Source organism: Hesperophylax consimilis, chromosome 27 (genome assembly GCF_061612785.1).
Source record: "Hesperophylax consimilis isolate HC1 chromosome 27, BYU_Hcon_1.0, whole genome shotgun sequence".
Classification (NCBI taxonomy): Eukaryota; Metazoa; Arthropoda; class Insecta; order Trichoptera; family Limnephilidae; genus Hesperophylax; species Hesperophylax consimilis.
Window position 1 is genome coordinate 13,892,099 of NC_142862.1, and position 22,728 is coordinate 13,914,826.

Sequence of the window (22,728 nt, forward strand, 5' to 3'; positions counted from 1 at the left end):
CCCAAGTCTGAAATTAGCATCAATAAAAATCATGATTATTCTTCAAATAAAACTTTTTGGAGATTTTGTGACTAAATTCGGTTAAGACTGAGATTCTCATCACCATTCCGAAATTTCATCCCGTTTTGTACCATAGAGCCTGAAAAAGTTGCTTCCAAAGATCGAACCCAAGTTTGAAATTAGCGTCCATACAAATCATGATAATTCTTCAAATACAACTTTTTGGACTTTTTATGACTAAATTCGGTTAAGACTGAGATTCTTATCACCATTCCGAAATTTCATCCCGTTTGGTACCATAGATCCTGAAAAAGCTGCTTCCAAAAATCGATCCAAAGTCTGAAATAAGCGTCCATAAAAATCATGATTTTTCATAAAATACAACGTTTTGGAGATTTTGAGACTAAATTAGGTTTGGACTGAGATTCTCATCATCATTCCGAAATTTCAGCCCGTTTGCTACCATAGATCCTGAAAAAACTGCTTCCAAAGTTCGAACCCAAGTCTGAAATTAGCGTCCAGAAAAATCAAGATTTTCCTTAAAATACATATTTTTGGAGATTTTGTGACTGAATTCGATTTATACCACGATTCTTACCCGTTTTCGTAAATTTCAGCCCGTTTGATTCCATAGAGCCTGAAAAAACTGCTTCCAAATTTCGGACCCAAGTCTGAAATTAGCATCAAAAAAAATCATGATTATTCTTCAAATAAAACTTTTTGGAGATTTTGTGACTAAATTCGGTTGAGACTGAGATTCTCATCACCATTCCGAAATTTCATCCCGTTTTGAACCATAGAGCCTGAAAAAGTTGCTTCCAAAGATCGAATCCAAGTTTGAAATTAGCGTCCATACAAATCATGATTATTCTTCAAATAACACTTTTTGGAGATTTTGTGACTAAATTCGGTTCTGATTGTGATTCTTATCACCATTCCGAAAGTTCATCCCGTTGAGTTACATAGAGCCTGAAAAAGCTGCTTCCAAAGATCGATCCCAAGTTTGAAATAAGCGTCCATAAAAATCATAATTTTTCTAAAAATACAACTTTTTGGAGATTTTGTGACGAAATTCGATTTGTTACACGATTCTCATCACTATTCCTAAATTTCAGCCCTCTTGTTACCATAGATCCTAAAAAAAGCTGCTTCCAAAGTTCGAACCCAAGTCTGAAATAAGCGTCCATAAAAATCATAATTTATCTAAAAATACAACTTTTTTAGATTTTGTGACTGAATTCGGTTCTGACTGAGATTCATATCACTACTTTTTAATTTCAGCCCGTTTGGTACCATAGAGCCTGGAAAACTGCTTTCAAAGTTCGAACCCAAGTCTGAAATGTTGCATTAATAAAAATCATGATTTTTATATTGAATACAACTTTTTGGAAATATTGTGACTAAATTCGGGTTGGACTGAGATTCTTATCAGCATTACAAAATTTCAGCCCGTTGCTACTATAGATCCTGAAAAAACTGCTTCCAAATATCGAACCCAAGTCTGAAATTAGCGTCCATATAAATCATGATTTTTCTTAAAATACAACTTTTTGGAGATTTTGTGACTAAATCCGGTTCGGAGTAAGATTCTTATCACCATTACAAAATTTCAGCCCGTTTGCTACCATAGACCCTGATAAAACTGCTTCCAAATATCGAACCCAAGTCTGAACTAAGCGTCCAGAAAAATCATGATTTTTCTTAAAATACATATTTTTGGAGATTTCGTAACTGAATTCGATTTGTACCACGATTCTTATCTTTTTTCTTAAATTTCAAACCGTTTGATACCATTTAGCCTGAAAAAACTGCTTCCAAATATCGAACCCAAGTCTGAAATTAGCGTCCAGAAAAATCATGATTTTTCTTAAAATACATATTTTTCGAGATTTCGTGACTGAATTCAATTTCTACCATGATTCTTATCTTTTTTCTGAAATTTCAGGCCGTTTGATACCATTGAGCCTGAAAAAACTGCTTCCAAAGTTCGAACCCAAGTTAGAAATTAGGGTCCATAAAAATCATGATTAAACTTCAAATAACACTTTTTTGAGATTTTGTGACTGAATTCGGTTCTGACTGAGATTCTTATCACCATTCCGAAATTTCATCCCGTTTAGTACCATAGAGCCTGAAAAAGCTGCTTCCAAAGATCGAACCCAAGTCTGAAATAAGCGTCCTTAAAAATCATAATTTCTCTAAATTTACAACTTTTTGGAGGTTTTGTGAATGAATTCGGTTCTGACTGAGATTCATATAACTACTTTAAAATTTCACCCCGTTTGGTACTATGGACCCTGAAAAAACTGATTTCAAATTTCGAACCCAAGTCTGAAATTAGCATCAATAAAAATCATGATTATTCTTCAAATAAAACTTTTTGGAGATTTTGTGACTAAATTCGGTTAAGACTGAGATTCTCATCACCATTCCGAAATTTCATCCCGTTTTGTACCATAGAGCCTGAAAAAGTTGCTTCCAAAGATCGAACCCAAGTTTGAAATTAGCTTCCATACAAATCATGATTATTCTTCAAATAACACTTTTTGGAAATATTGTGACTAAATTCGGGATGGACTGAGATTCTTATCACCATTACAAAATTTCAGCCCGTTTGCTACCATAGATCCTGAAAAAACTGCTTCCAAATATCGAACCCAAGTCTGAACTAAGCGTCCCTAAAAATCATGATTATTCTTCAAATACAACTTTTTGGAGATTTTGTGACTTAATGCGGTTAAGACTGAGATTCTCATCACCATTCCGAAATTTCATCCCATTTAGTACCATAGAGCCTGAAAAAGTTGCTTCCAAAGATCGATCCCAAGTCTGAAATAAGCGTCCATATTAATCATAATTTTTCTAAAAATACAACTTTTTGGAGATTTAGTGACTGAATTCGGTTCTGACTGAGATTCATATCACTACTTTTACATTTAAGCCCGTTTGGTACCATAGAGCCTGGAAAATCTGCTTTCAAAGTTCGAACCCAAGTCTGAAATTTTGCATTAATAAAAATCATAATATTTCTTCAAATACAACTTTTTGGAGATTTTGTGACTAAATTCGGTTTGGAGTAAGATTCTTATCACCATTACAAAATTTCAGCCCGTTCGCTACTATAGATCCTGAAAAAACTGCTTCCAAATATCGAACCCAAGTCTGAAATTAGCGTCCATATAAATCATGATTTTTCTAAATATACAACGTTTAGGAGATTTTGTGACTAAATTCGATTTGTTACACGATTCTCATCACTATTCCTAAATTTCACCCCTCTTTGTACCATAGATCCTGAAAAAAATGCTTCCAAATATCGAACCCAAGTCTGAAATAAGCGTCCAGAAAAATCATGATTTTTCTTAAAATACATATTTTTGGAGATTTCGTGAATGAATTCGATTTGTACCACGATTCTTATCTTTATTCTTAAATTTCAGCCCGTTTGCTACCATAGATCCTGAAAAAACTGCGTCCAAAGTTCGAACCCAAGTCGGAAATTAGCGTCAAGAAAAATCATGATTTTTCATAAAATACATATTATTAGAGATTTTGTAACTGAATTCGATTTGTACCACGATTTTTATCCCTTTTTGAAAATTTCAGCCCGTTTGATACCATATATCCTGAAAAAGCTGCTTCCAAAGATCGAACCCAAGTCTGAAATAAGCGTCCATAAAAATCATATTTTTTCTAAAAATACAACTTATTTAGATTTTGTGACTGAATTCGGTTATGACTGAGATTCATATCAATACTTTTTAATTTCATCCCGTTTGGTACCATAGAGCCTGGAAAACTGCTTTCAAAGTTCGAACCCAAGTCTTCAATTTTGCATTAATAAAAATCATGATTTTTCTTAAAATACAACTTTTTGGAGATATTGTGACTAAATTCGGGTTGAATTGAGATTCTTATCACCATAACATAATTTCAGCCCGTTCGCTACCATAGATCCTGAAAAAACTGCTTCCAAATATCGAACCCAAGTCTGAAATAAGCGTCCATTAAAATCATGATTATTCTTCAGATACAACTTTTTGGAGATTTTGTGACTAAATTCGGTTAAGACTGAGATTCTCATCACCATTCCGAAATTTCATCCCGTTAAGTACCATAGAGCCTGAAAAAGTTGCTTCCAAAGATCGAACCCAAGTCTGAAATAAGCGTCCACATTAATCATAATTTTTCTAAAAATACAACTTTTTGGAGATTTAGTGACTGAATTCGGTTCTGACTGAGATTCATATCACTATTTTTAAATTTAAGCCCGTTTGGTACCATAGAGCCTGAAAAAACTGCTTCCAAAGTTCGAACCCAAGTCTGAAATTAGCGTCCATAAAAATCATGATTATACTTCAAATACAACTTTTTGGAGATTTTGTGATTAAATTCGATTTGTAACACGATTCTCATCACTATTCCTAAATTTCAGCCCTCTTGGTACCATAGATCCTGAAAAAAATGCTTCCAAATATCGAACCCAAGTCTTAAATTAGCGTCCAGAAAAATCATGATTTTTCTTAAAATACAACTTTTTCGAGATTTTGTGACTGAATTCAATTTGTTCCACGATTCTTATCTATTTTCTTAAATTTCAGCCCGTTTGATACCTTAGAGCCTGAAAAAACTGCTTCCAAAGTTCAAATCCAAGTTTGAAATAAGCGCCCATAAAAATCATGATTATTCTTCAAATACAACTTTTTCGAGATTTTGTGACTTTATTCGGTTAAGACTGAGATTCTTATCAACATTCCGAAATTTCATCCCGTTTAGTACCATAGAGCCTGAAAAAGCTGCTTCCAAAAATCGATCCCAAGTCTGAAATAAGCTTCCATAAAAATCATGATTTTTCTTATAATACATATTTTTGGAGATTTTGTGACTGAATTCGATTTGTACCACGATTCTTATCCGTTTACGTAGATTTCAGCCCGTTTGATACCATAGAGCCTGAAAAAACTGCCTCCAAAGTTCGAACCCAAGTATGAAATTAGCGTCCATAAAAATCATGATTATTCTTCAAATACAACTTTTTGGAGATTTTGTGACTAAATTCGGTTTAGACTGAGATTCTTATCACCATTCCGAAATTTCAGCCCGTTTGCTACCATAAATCCTGAAAAATCTGCTTTCAAAGTTCGAACCCAAGTCTGAAATTTTGCATTAATAAAAATCATAATATTTCTTCAAATACAACTTTTTGGAGATTTTGTGACTAAATTCGGTTTGGAGTAAGATTCTTATCACCATTACAAAATTTCAGCCCGTTCGCTACTATAGATCCTGAAAAAACTGCTTCCAAATATCGAACCCAAGTCTGAAATTAGCGTCCATATAAATCATGATTTTTCTAAATATACAACGTTTAGGAGATTTTGTGACTAAATTCGATTTGTTACACGATTCTCATCACTATTCCTAAATTTCACCCCTCTTTGTACCATAGATCCTGAAAAAAATGCTTCCAAATATCGAACCCAAGTCTGAAATTAGCGTCCAGAAAAATCATGATTTTTCTTAAAATACATATTTTTGGAGATTTCGTGAATGAATTCGATTTGTACCACGATTCTTATCTTTATTCTTAAATTTCAGCCCGTTTGCTACCATAGATCCTGAAAAAACTGCGTCCAAAGTTCGAACCCAAGTCGGAAATTAGCGTCAAGAAAAATCATGATTTTTCATAAAATACATATTATTAGAGATTTTGTAACTGAATTCGATTTGTACCACGATTTTTATCCCTTTTTGAAAATTTCAGCCCGTTTGATACCATATATCCTGAAAAAGCTGCTTCCAAAGATCGAACCCAAGTCTGAAATAAGCGTCCATAAAAATCATATTTTTTCTAAAAATACAACTTATTTAGATTTTGTGACTGAATTCGGTTATGACTGAGATTCATATCAATACTTTTTAATTTCATCCCGTTTGGTACCATAGAGCCTGGAAAACTGCTTTCAAAGTTCGAACCCAAGTCTTCAATTTTGCATTAATAAAAATCATGATTTTTCTTAAAATACAACTTTTTGGAGATATTGTGACTAAATTCGGGTTGAATTGAGATTCTTATCACCATAACATAATTTCAGCCCGTTCGCTACCATAGATCCTGAAAAAACTGCTTCCAAATATCGAACCCAAGTCTGAAATAAGCGTCCATTAAAATCATGATTATTCTTCAGATACAACTTTTTGGAGATTTTGTGACTAAATTCGGTTAAGACTGAGATTCTCATCACCATTCCGAAATTTCATCCCGTTAAGTACCATAGAGCCTGAAAAAGTTGCTTCCAAAGATCGAACCCAAGTCTGAAATAAGCGTCCACATTAATCATAATTTTTCTAAAAATACAACTTTTTGGAGATTTAGTGACTGAATTCGGTTCTGACTGAGATTCATATCACTATTTTTAAATTTAAGCCCGTTTGGTACCATAGAGCCTGAAAAAACTGCTTCCAAAGTTCGAACCCAAGTCTGAAATTAGCGTCCATAAAAATCATGATTATACTTCAAATACAACTTTTTGGAGATTTTGTGATTAAATTCGATTTGTAACACGATTCTCATCACTATTCCTAAATTTCAGCCCTCTTGGTACCATAGATCCTGAAAAAAATGCTTCCAAATATCGAACCCAAGTCTTAAATTAGCGTCCAGAAAAATCATGATTTTTCTTAAAATACAACTTTTTCGAGATTTTGTGACTGAATTCAATTTGTTCCACGATTCTTATCTATTTTCTTAAATTTCAGCCCGTTTGATACCTTAGAGCCTGAAAAAACTGCTTCCAAAGTTCAAATCCAAGTTTGAAATAAGCGCCCATAAAAATCATGATTATTCTTCAAATACAACTTTTTCGAGATTTTGTGACTTTATTCGGTTAAGACTGAGATTCTTATCAACATTCCGAAATTTCATCCCGTTTAGTACCATAGAGCCTGAAAAAGCTGCTTCCAAAAATCGATCCCAAGTCTGAAATAAGCTTCCATAAAAATCATGATTTTTCTTATAATACATATTTTTGGAGATTTTGTGACTGAATTCGATTTGTACCACGATTCTTATCCGTTTACGTAGATTTCAGCCCGTTTGATACCATAGAGCCTGAAAAAACTGCCTCCAAAGTTCGAACCCAAGTATGAAATTAGCGTCCATAAAAATCATGATTATTCTTCAAATACAACTTTTTGGAGATTTTGTGACTAAATTCGGTTTAGACTGAGATTCTTATCACCATTCCGAAATTTCAGCCCGTTTGCTACCATAAATCCTGAAAAATCTGCTTTCAAAGTTCGAACCCAAGTCTGAAATTTTGCATTAATAAAAATCATAATATTTCTTCAAATACAACTTTTTGGAGATTTTGTGACTAAATTCGGTTTGGAGTAAGATTCTTATCACCATTACAAAATTTCAGCCCGTTCGCTACTATAGATCCTGAAAAAACTGCTTCCAAATATCGAACCCAAGTCTGAAATTAGCGTCCATATAAATCATGATTTTTCTAAATATACAACGTTTAGGAGATTTTGTGACTAAATTCGATTTGTTACACGATTCTCATCACTATTCCTAAATTTCACCCCTCTTTGTACCATAGATCCTGAAAAAAATGCTTCCAAATATCGAACCCAAGTCTGAAATTAGCGTCCAGAAAAATCATGATTTTTCTTAAAATACATATTTTTGGAGATTTCGTGAATGAATTCGATTTGTACCACGATTCTTATCTTTATTCTTAAATTTCAGCCCGTTTGCTACCATAGATCCTGAAAAAACTGCGTCCAAAGTTCGAACCCAAGTCGGAAATTAGCGTCAAGAAAAATCATGATTTTTCATAAAATACATATTATTAGAGATTTTGTAACTGAATTCGATTTGTACCACGATTTTTATCCCTTTTTGAAAATTTCAGCCCGTTTGATACCATATATCCTGAAAAAGCTGCTTCCAAAGATCGAACCCAAGTCTGAAATAAGCGTCCATAAAAATCATATTTTTTCTAAAAATACAACTTATTTAGATTTTGTGACTGAATTCGGTTATGACTGAGATTCATATCAATACTTTTTAATTTCATCCCGTTTGGTACCATAGAGCCTGGAAAACTGCTTTCAAAGTTCGAACCCAAGTCTTCAATTTTGCATTAATAAAAATCATGATTTTTCTTAAAATACAACTTTTTGGAGATATTGTGACTAAATTCGGGTTGAATTGAGATTCTTATCACCATAACATAATTTCAGCCCGTTCGCTACCATAGATCCTGAAAAAACTGCTTCCAAATATCGAACCCAAGTCTGAAATAAGCGTCCATTAAAATCATGATTATTCTTCAGATACAACTTTTTGGAGATTTTGTGACTAAATTCGGTTAAGACTGAGATTCTCATCACCATTCCGAAATTTCATCCCGTTAAGTACCATAGAGCCTGAAAAAGTTGCTTCCAAAGATCGAACCCAAGTCTGAAATAAGCGTCCACATTAATCATAATTTTTCTAAAAATACAACTTTTTGGAGATTTAGTGACTGAATTCGGTTCTGACTGAGATTCATATCACTATTTTTAAATTTAAGCCCGTTTGGTACCATAGAGCCTGAAAAAACTGCTTCCAAAGTTCGAACCCAAGTCTGAAATTAGCGTCCATAAAAATCATGATTATACTTCAAATACAACTTTTTGGAGATTTTGTGATTAAATTCGATTTGTAACACGATTCTCATCACTATTCCTAAATTTCAGCCCTCTTGGTACCATAGATCCTGAAAAAAATGCTTCCAAATATCGAACCCAAGTCTTAAATTAGCGTCCAGAAAAATCATGATTTTTCTTAAAATACAACTTTTTCGAGATTTTGTGACTGAATTCAATTTGTTCCACGATTCTTATCTATTTTCTTAAATTTCAGCCCGTTTGATACCTTAGAGCCTGAAAAAACTGCTTCCAAAGTTCAAATCCAAGTTTGAAATAAGCGCCCATAAAAATCATGATTATTCTTCAAATACAACTTTTTCGAGATTTTGTGACTTTATTCGGTTAAGACTGAGATTCTTATCAACATTCCGAAATTTCATCCCGTTTAGTACCATAGAGCCTGAAAAAGCTGCTTCCAAAAATCGATCCCAAGTCTGAAATAAGCTTCCATAAAAATCATGATTTTTCTTATAATACATATTTTTGGAGATTTTGTGACTGAATTCGATTTGTACCACGATTCTTATCCGTTTACGTAGATTTCAGCCCGTTTGATACCATAGAGCCTGAAAAAACTGCCTCCAAAGTTCGAACCCAAGTATGAAATTAGCGTCCATAAAAATCATGATTATTCTTCAAATACAACTTTTTGGAGATTTTGTGACTAAATTCGGTTTAGACTGAGATTCTTATCACCATTCCGAAATTTCAGCCCGTTTGCTACCATAAATCCTGAAAAATCTGCTTTCAAAGTTCGAACCCAAGTCTGAAATTTTGCATTAATAAAAATCATAATATTTCTTCAAATACAACTTTTTGGAGATTTTGTGACTAAATTCGGTTTGGAGTAAGATTCTTATCACCATTACAAAATTTCAGCCCGTTCGCTACTATAGATCCTGAAAAAACTGCTTCCAAATATCGAACCCAAGTCTGAAATTAGCGTCCATATAAATCATGATTTTTCTAAATATACAACGTTTAGGAGATTTTGTGACTAAATTCGATTTGTTACACGATTCTCATCACTATTCCTAAATTTCACCCCTCTTTGTACCATAGATCCTGAAAAAAATGCTTCCAAATATCGAACCCAAGTCTGAAATTAGCGTCCAGAAAAATCATGATTTTTCTTAAAATACATATTTTTGGAGATTTCGTGAATGAATTCGATTTGTACCACGATTCTTATCTTTATTCTTAAATTTCAGCCCGTTTGCTACCATAGATCCTGAAAAAACTGCGTCCAAAGTTCGAACCCAAGTCGGAAATTAGCGTCAAGAAAAATCATGATTTTTCATAAAATACATATTATTAGAGATTTTGTAACTGAATTCGATTTGTACCACGATTTTTATCCCTTTTTGAAAATTTCAGCCCGTTTGATACCATATATCCTGAAAAAGCTGCTTCCAAAGATCGAACCCAAGTCTGAAATAAGCGTCCATAAAAATCATATTTTTTCTAAAAATACAACTTATTTAGATTTTGTGACTGAATTCGGTTATGACTGAGATTCATATCAATACTTTTTAATTTCATCCCGTTTGGTACCATAGAGCCTGGAAAACTGCTTTCAAAGTTCGAACCCAAGTCTTCAATTTTGCATTAATAAAAATCATGATTTTTCTTAAAATACAACTTTTTGGAGATATTGTGACTAAATTCGGGTTGAATTGAGATTCTTATCACCATAACATAATTTCAGCCCGTTCGCTACCATAGATCCTGAAAAAACTGCTTCCAAATATCGAACCCAAGTCTGAAATAAGCGTCCATTAAAATCATGATTATTCTTCAGATACAACTTTTTGGAGATTTTGTGACTAAATTCGGTTAAGACTGAGATTCTCATCACCATTCCGAAATTTCATCCCGTTAAGTACCATAGAGCCTGAAAAAGTTGCTTCCAAAGATCGAACCCAAGTCTGAAATAAGCGTCCACATTAATCATAATTTTTCTAAAAATACAACTTTTTGGAGATTTAGTGACTGAATTCGGTTCTGACTGAGATTCATATCACTATTTTTAAATTTAAGCCCGTTTGGTACCATAGAGCCTGAAAAAACTGCTTCCAAAGTTCGAACCCAAGTCTGAAATTAGCGTCCATAAAAATCATGATTATACTTCAAATACAACTTTTTGGAGATTTTGTGATTAAATTCGATTTGTAACACGATTCTCATCACTATTCCTAAATTTCAGCCCTCTTGGTACCATAGATCCTGAAAAAAATGCTTCCAAATATCGAACCCAAGTCTTAAATTAGCGTCCAGAAAAATCATGATTTTTCTTAAAATACAACTTTTTCGAGATTTTGTGACTGAATTCAATTTGTTCCACGATTCTTATCTATTTTCTTAAATTTCAGCCCGTTTGATACCTTAGAGCCTGAAAAAACTGCTTCCAAAGTTCAAATCCAAGTTTGAAATAAGCGCCCATAAAAATCATGATTATTCTTCAAATACAACTTTTTCGAGATTTTGTGACTTTATTCGGTTAAGACTGAGATTCTTATCAACATTCCGAAATTTCATCCCGTTTAGTACCATAGAGCCTGAAAAAGCTGCTTCCAAAAATCGATCCCAAGTCTGAAATAAGCTTCCATAAAAATCATGATTTTTCTTATAATACATATTTTTGGAGATTTTGTGACTGAATTCGATTTGTACCACGATTCTTATCCGTTTACGTAGATTTCAGCCCGTTTGATACCATAGAGCCTGAAAAAACTGCCTCCAAAGTTCGAACCCAAGTATGAAATTAGCGTCCATAAAAATCATGATTATTCTTCAAATACAACTTTTTGGAGATTTTGTGACTAAATTCGGTTTAGACTGAGATTCTTATCACCATTCCGAAATTTCAGCCCGTTTGCTACCATAAATCCTGAAAAAACTGCTTCCAAAGTTCGAACCCAAGTCTGAAATTAGCATCAACAATTTTGTGACTGAATTCGGTTCGGACTGAGATTCATATCACTGCTTTTAAATTTCAGCCCGTTTGGTACCTTAGAGCCTGAAAAAACTGCTTCCAAAGATCGAACGCAAGTCTGAAATAAGCGTCCATAAAAATCATGATTTTTCTAAAAATACACCTTTTTGGAAATTTTGTGACTGAATTCGGTTCGGAAGGAGATTCATATCACTAATTTTAAATTTCAGCCTTTTTGGTACCATAGAGCCTGAAAAAACTGCTTCCAAAGATCGAACGCAAGTCTGAAATAAGCGTCCATAAAAATCATGATTTTTCTAAAAATACAACTTTTTGGAAATTTTGTGACTGAATTCGGTTCGGAAGGAGATTCATATCACTAATTTTAAATTTCAGCCTTTTTGGTACCATAGAGCCTGAAAAAACTGCTTTCAAAGTTCGAACCCAAGTCTGAAATTAGCATTTATAAAAATCATCATTTTTCTTAAAATACAACTTTTTGGAGATTTTGTCACTTAATTCGGTTTGGACTGAGATTCATATCACTACTTTTAAATTTCAGCCTTTTTGGTACCATAGAGCCTGAAAAAACTGCTTCCAAAGATCGAACGCAAGTCCATAAAAATCATAATTTTTCTAAAAATACAACTTTTTTAGATATTGTGACTGAATTCGGTTATGACTGAGATTCATATCAATACTTTTTAATTTCATCCCGTTTGGTACCATAGAGCCTGGAAAACTGCTTTCAAAGTTCGAACCCAAGTCTTCAATTTTGCATTAATAAAAATCATGATTTTTCTTAAAAACAACTTTTTGGAGATATTGTGCCTAATTCGGTTTGGAGTAAGATTCTTATCACCATTACTAAATATCAGCCCGTTCGCTTCTATAGATCCTGAAAAAACTGCTTCCAAAGTTCGAACCCAAGTCTGAAATTAGCGTCCAGAAAAATCATCATTTTTCTTATAATACATATTTTTGGAGATTTTGTGACTAAATAAAGTTTGGACTGAGATTCTTATCATCATTCCAAAATTTCAGCCCGTTTGCTACCATAGATCCTGAAAAAACTGCTTTCTAAGTTCGAACCCAAGTCTGAAAATTTGCATTAATAAAAATCATGATTTTTCTTTAAATACAACTTTTTGGAGATTTTGTGACTAAATTCGGGTTGGACTGAGATTCTTATCACCATTCCGAAATTTCATCCCGTTTAGTACCATAGAGCCTGAAAAAGCTGCTTCCAAAGTTCGAACCCAAGTCTGAAATAAGCGTCCATAAAAAACATAATTTTTCTAAAAATACACGTTTTTGGAGATTTCGTGACTGAATTCGGTTCGGACTGAGATTCATATCACTCCTTTTTAATTTCAGCCCGTTTCGTACCATAGAGACTGGAAAAACTGCTTTCAAAGTTCGAACCCAAGTCTGAAAATTTGCATTAGTAAAAATCATGATTTTTCATAAAATACAACTTTTTGGAGATTTTGTGACTAAATTCGGGTTGGACTGAGATTCTTATCACCATTACAAAATTTCAGTCCGTTTGCAAACATAGATCCTGAAATAACTGCTTCCAAATATCGAACCCAAGTCTGAAATAAGCGTCCATAAAAATCATGATTATTCTTCAAATACAACTGTTTGGAGATTTTGTGACTAAATTCGGTTAATACTGAGATGCTCATCACCATTCCGAAATTTCATCCCGTTTAGTACCATAGAGCCTGAATAAGCTGCTTCAAAGATCGAACCCAAGTTTGAAATAAGCGTCCATAAAAATCATAATGTTTCTAAAAATACAACTTTTTGGAGATTTTGTGACTGAATTCATATCTCTACTGTTTAATTTCATTCCGTTTGGTACCATAGAGACTGGAAAAACTGCTTTCAAAAATCGAACCCAAGTTTGAAAATTTGCATTAATAAAAATCATGATACAATACAACTTTTTGGAGATTTTGTGACTAAATTCGGGTTGGACTGAGATTCTTATCACCATAACAAAATTTCAGTCCGTTTGCTAACATAGATCCTGAAAATACTGCTTCCAAATATCGAACCAAAGTCTGAAATAAGCGTCCATAAAAATCATGATTAATCTTCAAATACAACTTTTTGGAGATTTTGTGAATAAATTCGATTAAGACTGAGATTCTCATCACCATTCCGAAATTTCATCCCGTTTAGTACCATAGAGCCTGAAAAAGCTGCTTCCAAAGATCGAACCCAAGTCTGAAATAAGCGTCCATAAAAATCATAATTTTTCTAAAATTACACGTTTTTGGAGATTTTGTGACTGAATTCGGTTCTGACTGAGATTCATATCACTACTTTGTAATTTCAGCCCGTTTCGTACCATAGAGACTGGAAAAACTGCTTTCAAACTTCAAACCCAAGTCTGAAAATTTGCATTGATAAAAATGATGATTTTTCTTAAAATACAACTTTTAGGAGATTTTGTGACTAAATTCGGGTTGGACTGAGATTCTTATCACCATTAAAATATTTCAGTCCGTTTGCTAACATAGATCCTGAAAAAACTGCTTCCAAATATCGAACCCAAGTCGGAAATAAGCGTCCATAAAAATCATGATTATTCTTCAAATACAACTTTTTGGAGATTTTGTGAATAAATTCGGATAAGACTGAGATTCTCATCACCATTCCGAAATTTCATTCCGTTTTGTACAATAGAGCCTGAAAAAGTTGCTTCCAAAGATCGAACCCAATTTTGAAATTAGCGTCCATATAAATCACACGTTTTTGGAGATTTTGTGACTAAATTAGGTTTGGAATGAGATTCTCATCATCATTCCAAAATTTCAGCCCGTTTGCTACCATTGATCCTGAAAAAACTGCTTCCAAAGTTCGAACCCAAGTCTGAAATTAGCGTCCAGAAAAATCATGATTTTTCTGATAATACATATTTTTGGAGATTTTGTGACTGAATTCGATTTGTACCACGATTCTTATCCGTTTTCGTAGATTTCAGCCCGTTTGATACCATAGAGCCTGAAAAAACTGTTTCCAAAGATCGAACCCAAGTCTGAAATAAGCGTCCATAAAAATCATAATTTTTCTAAAAATACACGTTTTTGGAGATTTTGTGACTGAATTCGGTTCTGACTGAGATTCATATCACTACTTTTTAATTTCAGCCCGTTTCGTACCATAGAGACTGGAAAAACTGCTTTCAAAGTTCGAACCCAAGTCTGAAAATTTGCATTAATAAAAATGATGATTTTTCTTAAAATACAACTTTTTGGAGATTTTGTGACTTAATTCGGGTTGGACTGAGATTCTTATCAACATTAAAAAATTTCAGTCCGTTTGCTAACATAGATCCTGAAAAAACTGCTTCCAAATATCGAACCCAAGTCTGAAATAAGCGTCCATAAAAATCATGATTATTCTTCAAATACAACTTTTTGGAGATTTTGTGACTAAATTCGGATAAGACTGAGATTCTCATCACCATTCCGAAATTTCATCCCGTTTAGTACCATAGAGCCTGAAAAAGCTGCTTCCAAAGATCGAACCCAAGTCTGAAATAAGCGTCCATAAAAATCATAATTTTTCTAAAAATACAACTTTTTGGAGATATTGTGACTGAATTCGGTTCTGACTGAGATTCATCTCACTACTCTTTAATTTCAGCCCGTTTGGTACCATAGAGACTGGAAAAACTGCTTTCAAAGTTCGAACCCAAGTCTGAATATTTACATTAATAAAAATCATGATTTTTCTTAATATACAACTTTTTGGAGATTTTGTGACTAAATTCGGGTTGGACTGAGATTCTTATCACCATTACAAAATTTCAGTCCGTTTTCTAACATAGATCCTGAAAAACTGCTTCCAAATATCGAACCCAAGTCTGAAATAAGCGTCCATAAAAATCATAATTTTTCTAAAAATACAACTTTTTGGAGATTTTGTGACTGAATTCGGTTCTGACTGAGTTTCATATCACTACTTTTTAATTTCAGTCCGTTTCGTACCATAGAGACTGGAAAAACTGCTTTCAAAGTTCGAACCTAAATCTGAAAATTTGCATAAATAAAAATCATGATTTTTCTTAAAATACAACTTTTTGGAGATTTTGTAACTAAATTCGGATAAGACTGAGATTCTCATCACCATTCCGAAATTTCATCCCGTTTAGTACCATAGAGCCTGAAAAAGCTGCTTCCAAAGATCGAACCCAAGTCTGAAATAAGCGTCCATAAAAATCATAATTTTTCTAAAAATACAACTTTTTGGAGATTTTGTGTTTGCATTCGGTTCTGACTGAGTTTCATATCACTACTTTTTAATTTCAGTCCGTTTCGTACCATAGAGACTGGAAAAACTGCTTTCAAAGTTCGAACCTAAATCTGAAAATTTGCATTAATAAAAATCATGATTTTTCTTAAAATACAACTATTTTGAGATTTTGTGACTAAATTAGGTTTGGACTGAGATTCTTATCATCATTCCAAAATTTCAGCCCGTTTGCTACCATATATCTTGAAAAAAATGGTTCCAAAGTTCGAACCCAAGTCTGAAATTAGCGTCCAGAAAAATCATCATTTTTCTTACAATACATATTTTTTGAGATTTTGTGACTGAATTCGATTTGTACCACGATTCTTTTCCGTTTTCGTAGATTTCAGCCCGTTTGATACCATAGAGCCTGAAAAAACTGCTCTCGAAGTTCGAACCCAAGTCTGAAATTAGCGTCCATAAAAATCATAATTTTTCTAAAAATACACGTTTTTGGAGATTTTGTGACTTAATTCGGGTTGGACTGAGATTCTTATCACCATTACAAAATTTCAGTCCGTTTGCTAACATAGATCCTGAAAAAACTGCTTCCAAATATCGAACCCAAGTCTGAAATAAGCGTCCATAAAAATCATGATTATTCTTCAAATACAACTTTTTGGAGATTTTGTGACTAAATTCGGATAAGACTGAGATTCTCATCACCATTCCGAAATTTCATCCCGTTAAGTACCATAGAGCCTGAAAAAGGCTGGTTCCAAAGATCGAACCGAAGTCTGAAATAAGCGTCCATAAAAATCATAATTTTTCTAAAAATACACGTTTTTGGAGATTTTGTGACTGAATTCGGTTCTGACTGAGATTCATATCTCTACTCTTTAATTTCAGCCCGTTTGGTACCATAGAGACTGGAAAAACTGCTTTCAAAGTTCGAACCCAAGTCTGAAAATTTGCATTAATAAAAATCATGATTCTTCTTGAAATTCAACTTTTTGGCGATTTTGTGACTAAATTCGGGTTGGACTGAGATTCTTATCACCATTACAAAATTTCAGTCCGTTTGCTAACATAGATCCTGAAAAAACTGCTTCCAAATATCGAACCCAAGTCTGAAATAAGCGTCCATAAAAATCATGATTATTCTTCAAATACAACTTTTTGGAGATTTTGTGACTAAATTCGGATAAGACTGAGATTCTCATCACCATTCCGAAATTTCATCCCGTTTAGTACCATAGAGCCTGAAAAAGGCTGCTTCCAAAGATCGAACCGAAGTCTGAAATAAGCGTCCATAAAAATCATAATTTTTCTAAAAATACACGTTTTTGGAGATTTTGTGACTGAATTCAGTTCTGACTGAGATTCATATCACTATTTTTATATTTCAGCCCGTTTCGTACCATAGAGACTGGAAAAACTGCTTTCAAAGTTCGAAGCCAAGTCTGAAAATTTGCATTAATAAAAATCATGATTTTTCTTAAAATACAACTTTTTGGAGATTTTTAGACTAAATTAGGTTTGGACAGAGATTCTTATCATCATTTTCAATTTCAGCCCGTTTGCTACCATAGATCCTGAAAAAACTGCTTCCAAAGTTCGAACCCAAGTCTGAAATTAGGGTCCAGAAAAATCATCATTTTTCTTATAATACATATTTTTGGAGATTTTGTGACTGAATTCGATTTGAACCACGATTCTTATCCGTTTTCGTAGATTTCAGCCGGTTTGATACCATAGAGCCTGAAAAAACTGCTTCCAAAGTTCGAACCCAAGTCTGAAATTAGCGTCCATAAAAATCATGATTATTCTTCAAATACAACTTTTTGGAGATTTTGTGACTAAATTCGGTTAAGACTGAGATTCTTATAACCATTCCGAAATTTCATCCCGTTTAGTACCATAGAGCCTAAAAAAGCTGCTTCCAAAGATCGAACCCAAGTCTGAAATAAGCGTCCATAAAAATCATAATTTTTCTAAAAATACAATTTTTTGGAGATTTTGTGACTAAATTAGGTTTGGACTGAGATTCTCATCATCATTCCAAAATTTCAGCCCGTTTGCTACCATAGATCCTGAAAAAACTGCTTCCAAAGTTCGAACCCAAGTCTGAAATTAGCGTCCATAAAAATCATAATTTTTCTAAAAATACAACTTTTTGGAGATTTTGTGACTGAATTCGGTTCTGACTGAGTTTCATATCACTACTTTTTAATTTCAGTCCGTTTCGTACCATAGAGACTGGAAAAACTGCTTTCAAAGTTCGAACCTAAATCTGAAAATTTGCATAAATAAAAATCATGATTTTTCTTAAAATACAACTTTTTGGAGATTTTGTAACAAATTCGGATAAGACTGAGATTCTCATCACCATTCCGAATTTTCATCCCGTTTAGTACCATAGAGCCTAAAAAAGCTGCTTCCAAAGATCGAACCCAAGTCTGAAATAAGCGTCCATAAAAATCATAATTTTTCTAAAAATACAATTTTTTGGAGATTTTGTGACTAAATTAGGTTTGGACTGAGATTCTCATCATCATTCCTAAATTTCAGCCCGTTTTCTACCATAGATCCCGAAAAAACTGCTTCCAAAGTTCGAACCCAAGTCTGAAATTAGCGTCCAGAAAAATCATGATCTTTCTAAAAATACATATAATTGGAGATTTTGTGACGGAATTCGATTTGTACCACGATTCTTATCCCTTTTCCTTAATTTCAGCCCTCTTGGTACCATAGAGCCTGAAAAAGCTGCTTCCAAAGATCGAACCCAAGTCTGAAATAAGCGTCCATAAAAATCATAATTTTTCTAAAATTACACGTTTTTGGAGATTTTGTGACTGAATTCGGTTCTGACTGAGATTCATATCACTACTTTTTAATTTCAGCCCGTTTCGTACCATAGAGACTGGAAAAACTGCTTTCAAAGTTCAAACCCAAGTCTGAAAATTTGCATTGATAAAAATGATGATTTTTCTTAAAATACAACATTTAGGAGATTTTGTGACTAAATTCGGGTTGGACTGAGATTCTTATCACCATTTAAATATTTCAGTCCGTTTGCTAACATAGATCCTGAAAAAACTGCTTCCAAAGTTCGAACCTAAGTCTGAAATTAGCGTCCATAAAAATCATAATTTTTCTAAAAATACACGTTTTTGGAGATTTTGTGACTAAATTAGGTATGGAATGAGATTCTCATCACCATTCCGAAATTTCATCCCGTTTAGTACCATAGAGCCTGAAAAAGCTGCTTCCAAAGATCGAACCCAAGTCTGAAATAAGCGTCCATAAAAATCATAATTTTTCTAAAAATACAACTTTTTGGAGATTTTGTGACTGAATTCGATTTGTACCACGATTCTTATCCGTTTTCGTATATTTCAGCCCGTTTGATACCATAGAGCCTGAAAAAACTGTTTCCAAAGTTCGAACCCAAGTCTGAAATAAGCGTCCATAAAAATCATAATTTTTCTAAAAATACACGTTTTTGGAGATTTTGTGACTGAATTCGGTTCTGGCTGAGATTCATATCACTACTTTTTAATTTCAGCCCGTTTCGTACCATAGAGACTGGAAAAACTGCTTTCAAAGTTCGAACCCAAGTCTGAAAATTTGCATTAATAAAAATGATGATTTTTCTTAAAATACAACTTTTTGGAGATTTTGTGACTAAATTCGGGTTGGACTGAGATTCTTATCAACATTTAAAAATTTCAGTCCGTTTGCTAACATAGATCCTGAAAAAACTGCTTCCAAATATCGAACCCAAGTCTGAAATAAGCATCCATAAAAATCATGATTATTCATCAAATACAACTTTTTGGAGATTTTGTGACTAAATTCGGATAAGACTGAGATTCTCATCACCATTCCGAAATTTCATCCCGTTTAGTACCATAGAGCCTGAAAAAGCTGCTTCCAAAGATCGAACCCAAGTCTGAAATAAGCGTCCATAAAAATCATAATTTTTCTAAAAATACAACTTTTTGGAGATATTGTGACTGAATTCGGTTCTGACTGAGATTCATATCACTACTCTTTAATTTCAGCCCGTTTGGTACCATAGAGACTGGAAAAACTGCTTTCAAAGTTCGAACCCAAGTATGAAAATTAACATTAATAAAAATCATGATTTTTCTTAAAATACAACTTTTAGGAGATTTTGTGACTAAATTCGGGTTGGACTGAGATTCTTATCACCATTACAAAATTTCAGTCCGTTTTCTAACATAGATCCTGAAAAACTGCTTCCAAATATCGAACCCAAGTCTGAAATAAGCGTCCATAAAAATCATGATTATTCTTCAAATACAACTTTTTGGAGATTTTGTAACTAAATTCGGATAAGACTGAGATTCTCATCACCATTCCGAAATTTCATCCCGTTTGCTACCATATATCCTGAAAAAAATGCTTCCAAAGTTCGAACCCAAGTCTGAAATTAGCGTCCAGAAAAATCATCATTTTTCTTACAATACATATATTTTGAGATTTTGTGACTGAATTCGGTTTGTACCACGATTCTTTTCCGTTTTCGTAGATTTCAGCCCGTTCATACCATAGAGCCTGAAAAAACTGCTCTCGAAGTTCGAACCCAAGTCTGAAATTAGCGTCCATAAAAATCATAATTTTTCTAAAAATACACGTTTTTGGAGATTTTGTGACTAAATTAGGTTTGGAATGAGATTCTCATCATCATTCCTAAATTTTAGCCCGTTTGCTACCATAGATTCTGAAAAAACTGCTTCCAAAGTTCGAACCCAAGTCTGAAATTAGCGTCCAGAAAAATCATGATTTTTCTGATAATACATATTTTTGGAGATTTTGTGACTGAATTCGATTTGTACCACGATTCTTATCCGTTTTCGTAGATTTCAGCCCGTTTGATACCATAGAGCCTGAAAAAACTGTTTCCAAAGATCGAACCCAAGTCTGAAATAAGCGTCCATAAAAATAATAATTTTTCTAAAAATACAACTTTTTGGAGATTTTGTGACTGAATTCGATTTGTACCACGATTCTTATCCGTTTTCGTATATTTCAGCCCGTTTGATACCATAGAGCCTGAAAAAACTGTTTCCAAAGTTCGAACCCAAGTCTGAAATAAGCGTCCATAAAAATCAGAATTTATCTAAAAATACACGTTTTTGGAGATTTTGTGACTGAATTTGGTTCTGACTGAGATTCAAATCACTACTTTTTAATTTCAGCCCGTTTCGTACCATAGAGACTGGAAAAACTGCTTTCAAAGTTCGAACCCAAGTCTGAAAATTTGCATTGATAAAAATGATGAAATAAGCGTCCATAAAAATCATGATTATTCTTCAAATACAGCTTTTTGGAGATTTTGTAACTAAATTCGGATAAGACTGAGATTCTCATCACCATTCCGAAATTTCATCCCGTTTAGTACCATAGAGCCTGAAAAAGCTGCTTCCAAAGATCGAACCCAAGTCTGAAATAAGCGTCCATAAAAATAATAATTTTTCTAAAAATACAACTTTTTGGAGATTTTGTGACTGAATTCGATTTGTACCACGATTCTTATCCGTTTTCGTATATTTCAGCCCGTTTGATACCATAGAGCCTGAAAAAACTGTTTCCAAAGTTCGAACCCAAGTCTGAAATAAGCGTCCATAAAAATCATAATTTTTCTAAAAATACACGTTTTTGGAGATTTTGTGACTGAATTCGGTTCTGACTGAGATTCATATCTCTACTCTTTAATTTCAGCCCGTTTGGTACCATAGAGACTGGAAAAACTGCTTTCAAAGTTCGAACCCAAGTCTGAAAATTTGCATTAATAAAAATCATGATTCTTTTTGAAATTCAACTTTTTGGCGATTTTGTGACTAAATTCGGGTTGGACTGAGATTCTTATCACCATTACAAAATTTCAGTCCGTTTGCTAACATAGATCCTGAAAAAACTGCTTCCAAATATCGAACCCAAGTCTGAAATAAGCGTCCATAAAAATCATGATTATTCTTCAAATACAACTTTTTGGAGATTTTGTGACTAAATTCGGATAAGACTGAGATTCTCATCACCATTCCGAAATTTCATCCCGTTTAGTACCATAGAGCCTGAAAAAGGCTGCTTCCAAAGATCGAACCGAAGTCTGAAATAAGCGTCCATAAAAATCATAATTTTTCTAAAAATACACGTTTTTGGAGATTTTGTGACTGAATTCAGTTCTGACTGAGATTCATATCACTATTTTTATATTTCAGCCCGTTTCGTACCATAGAGACTGGAAAAACTGCTTTCAAAGTTCGAAGCCAAGTCTGAAAATTTGCATTAATAAAAATCATGATTTTTCTTAAAATACAACTTTTTGGAGATTTTTAGACTAAATTAGGTTTGGACAGAGATTCTTATCATCATTTTCAATTTCAGCCCGTTTGCTACCATAGATCCTGAAAAAACTGCTTCCAAAGTTCGAACCCAAGTCTGAAATTAGGGTCCAGAAAAATAATCATTTTTCTTATAATACATATTTTTGGAGATTTTGTGACAGAATTCGATTTGAACCACGATTCTTATCCGTTTTCGTAGATTTCAGCCGGTTTGATACCATAGAGCCTGAAAAAACTGCTTCCAAAGTTCGAACCCAAGTCTGAAATTAGCGTCCATAAAAATCATGATTATTCTTCAAATACAACTTTTGGAGATTTTGTGACTAAATTCGGTTAAGACTGAGATTCTTATAACCAATCCGAAATTTCATCCTGTTTAGTACCATAGAGCCTAAAAAAGCTGCTTCCAAAGATCGAACCCAAGTCTGAAATAAGCGTCCATAAAAATCATAATTTTTCTAA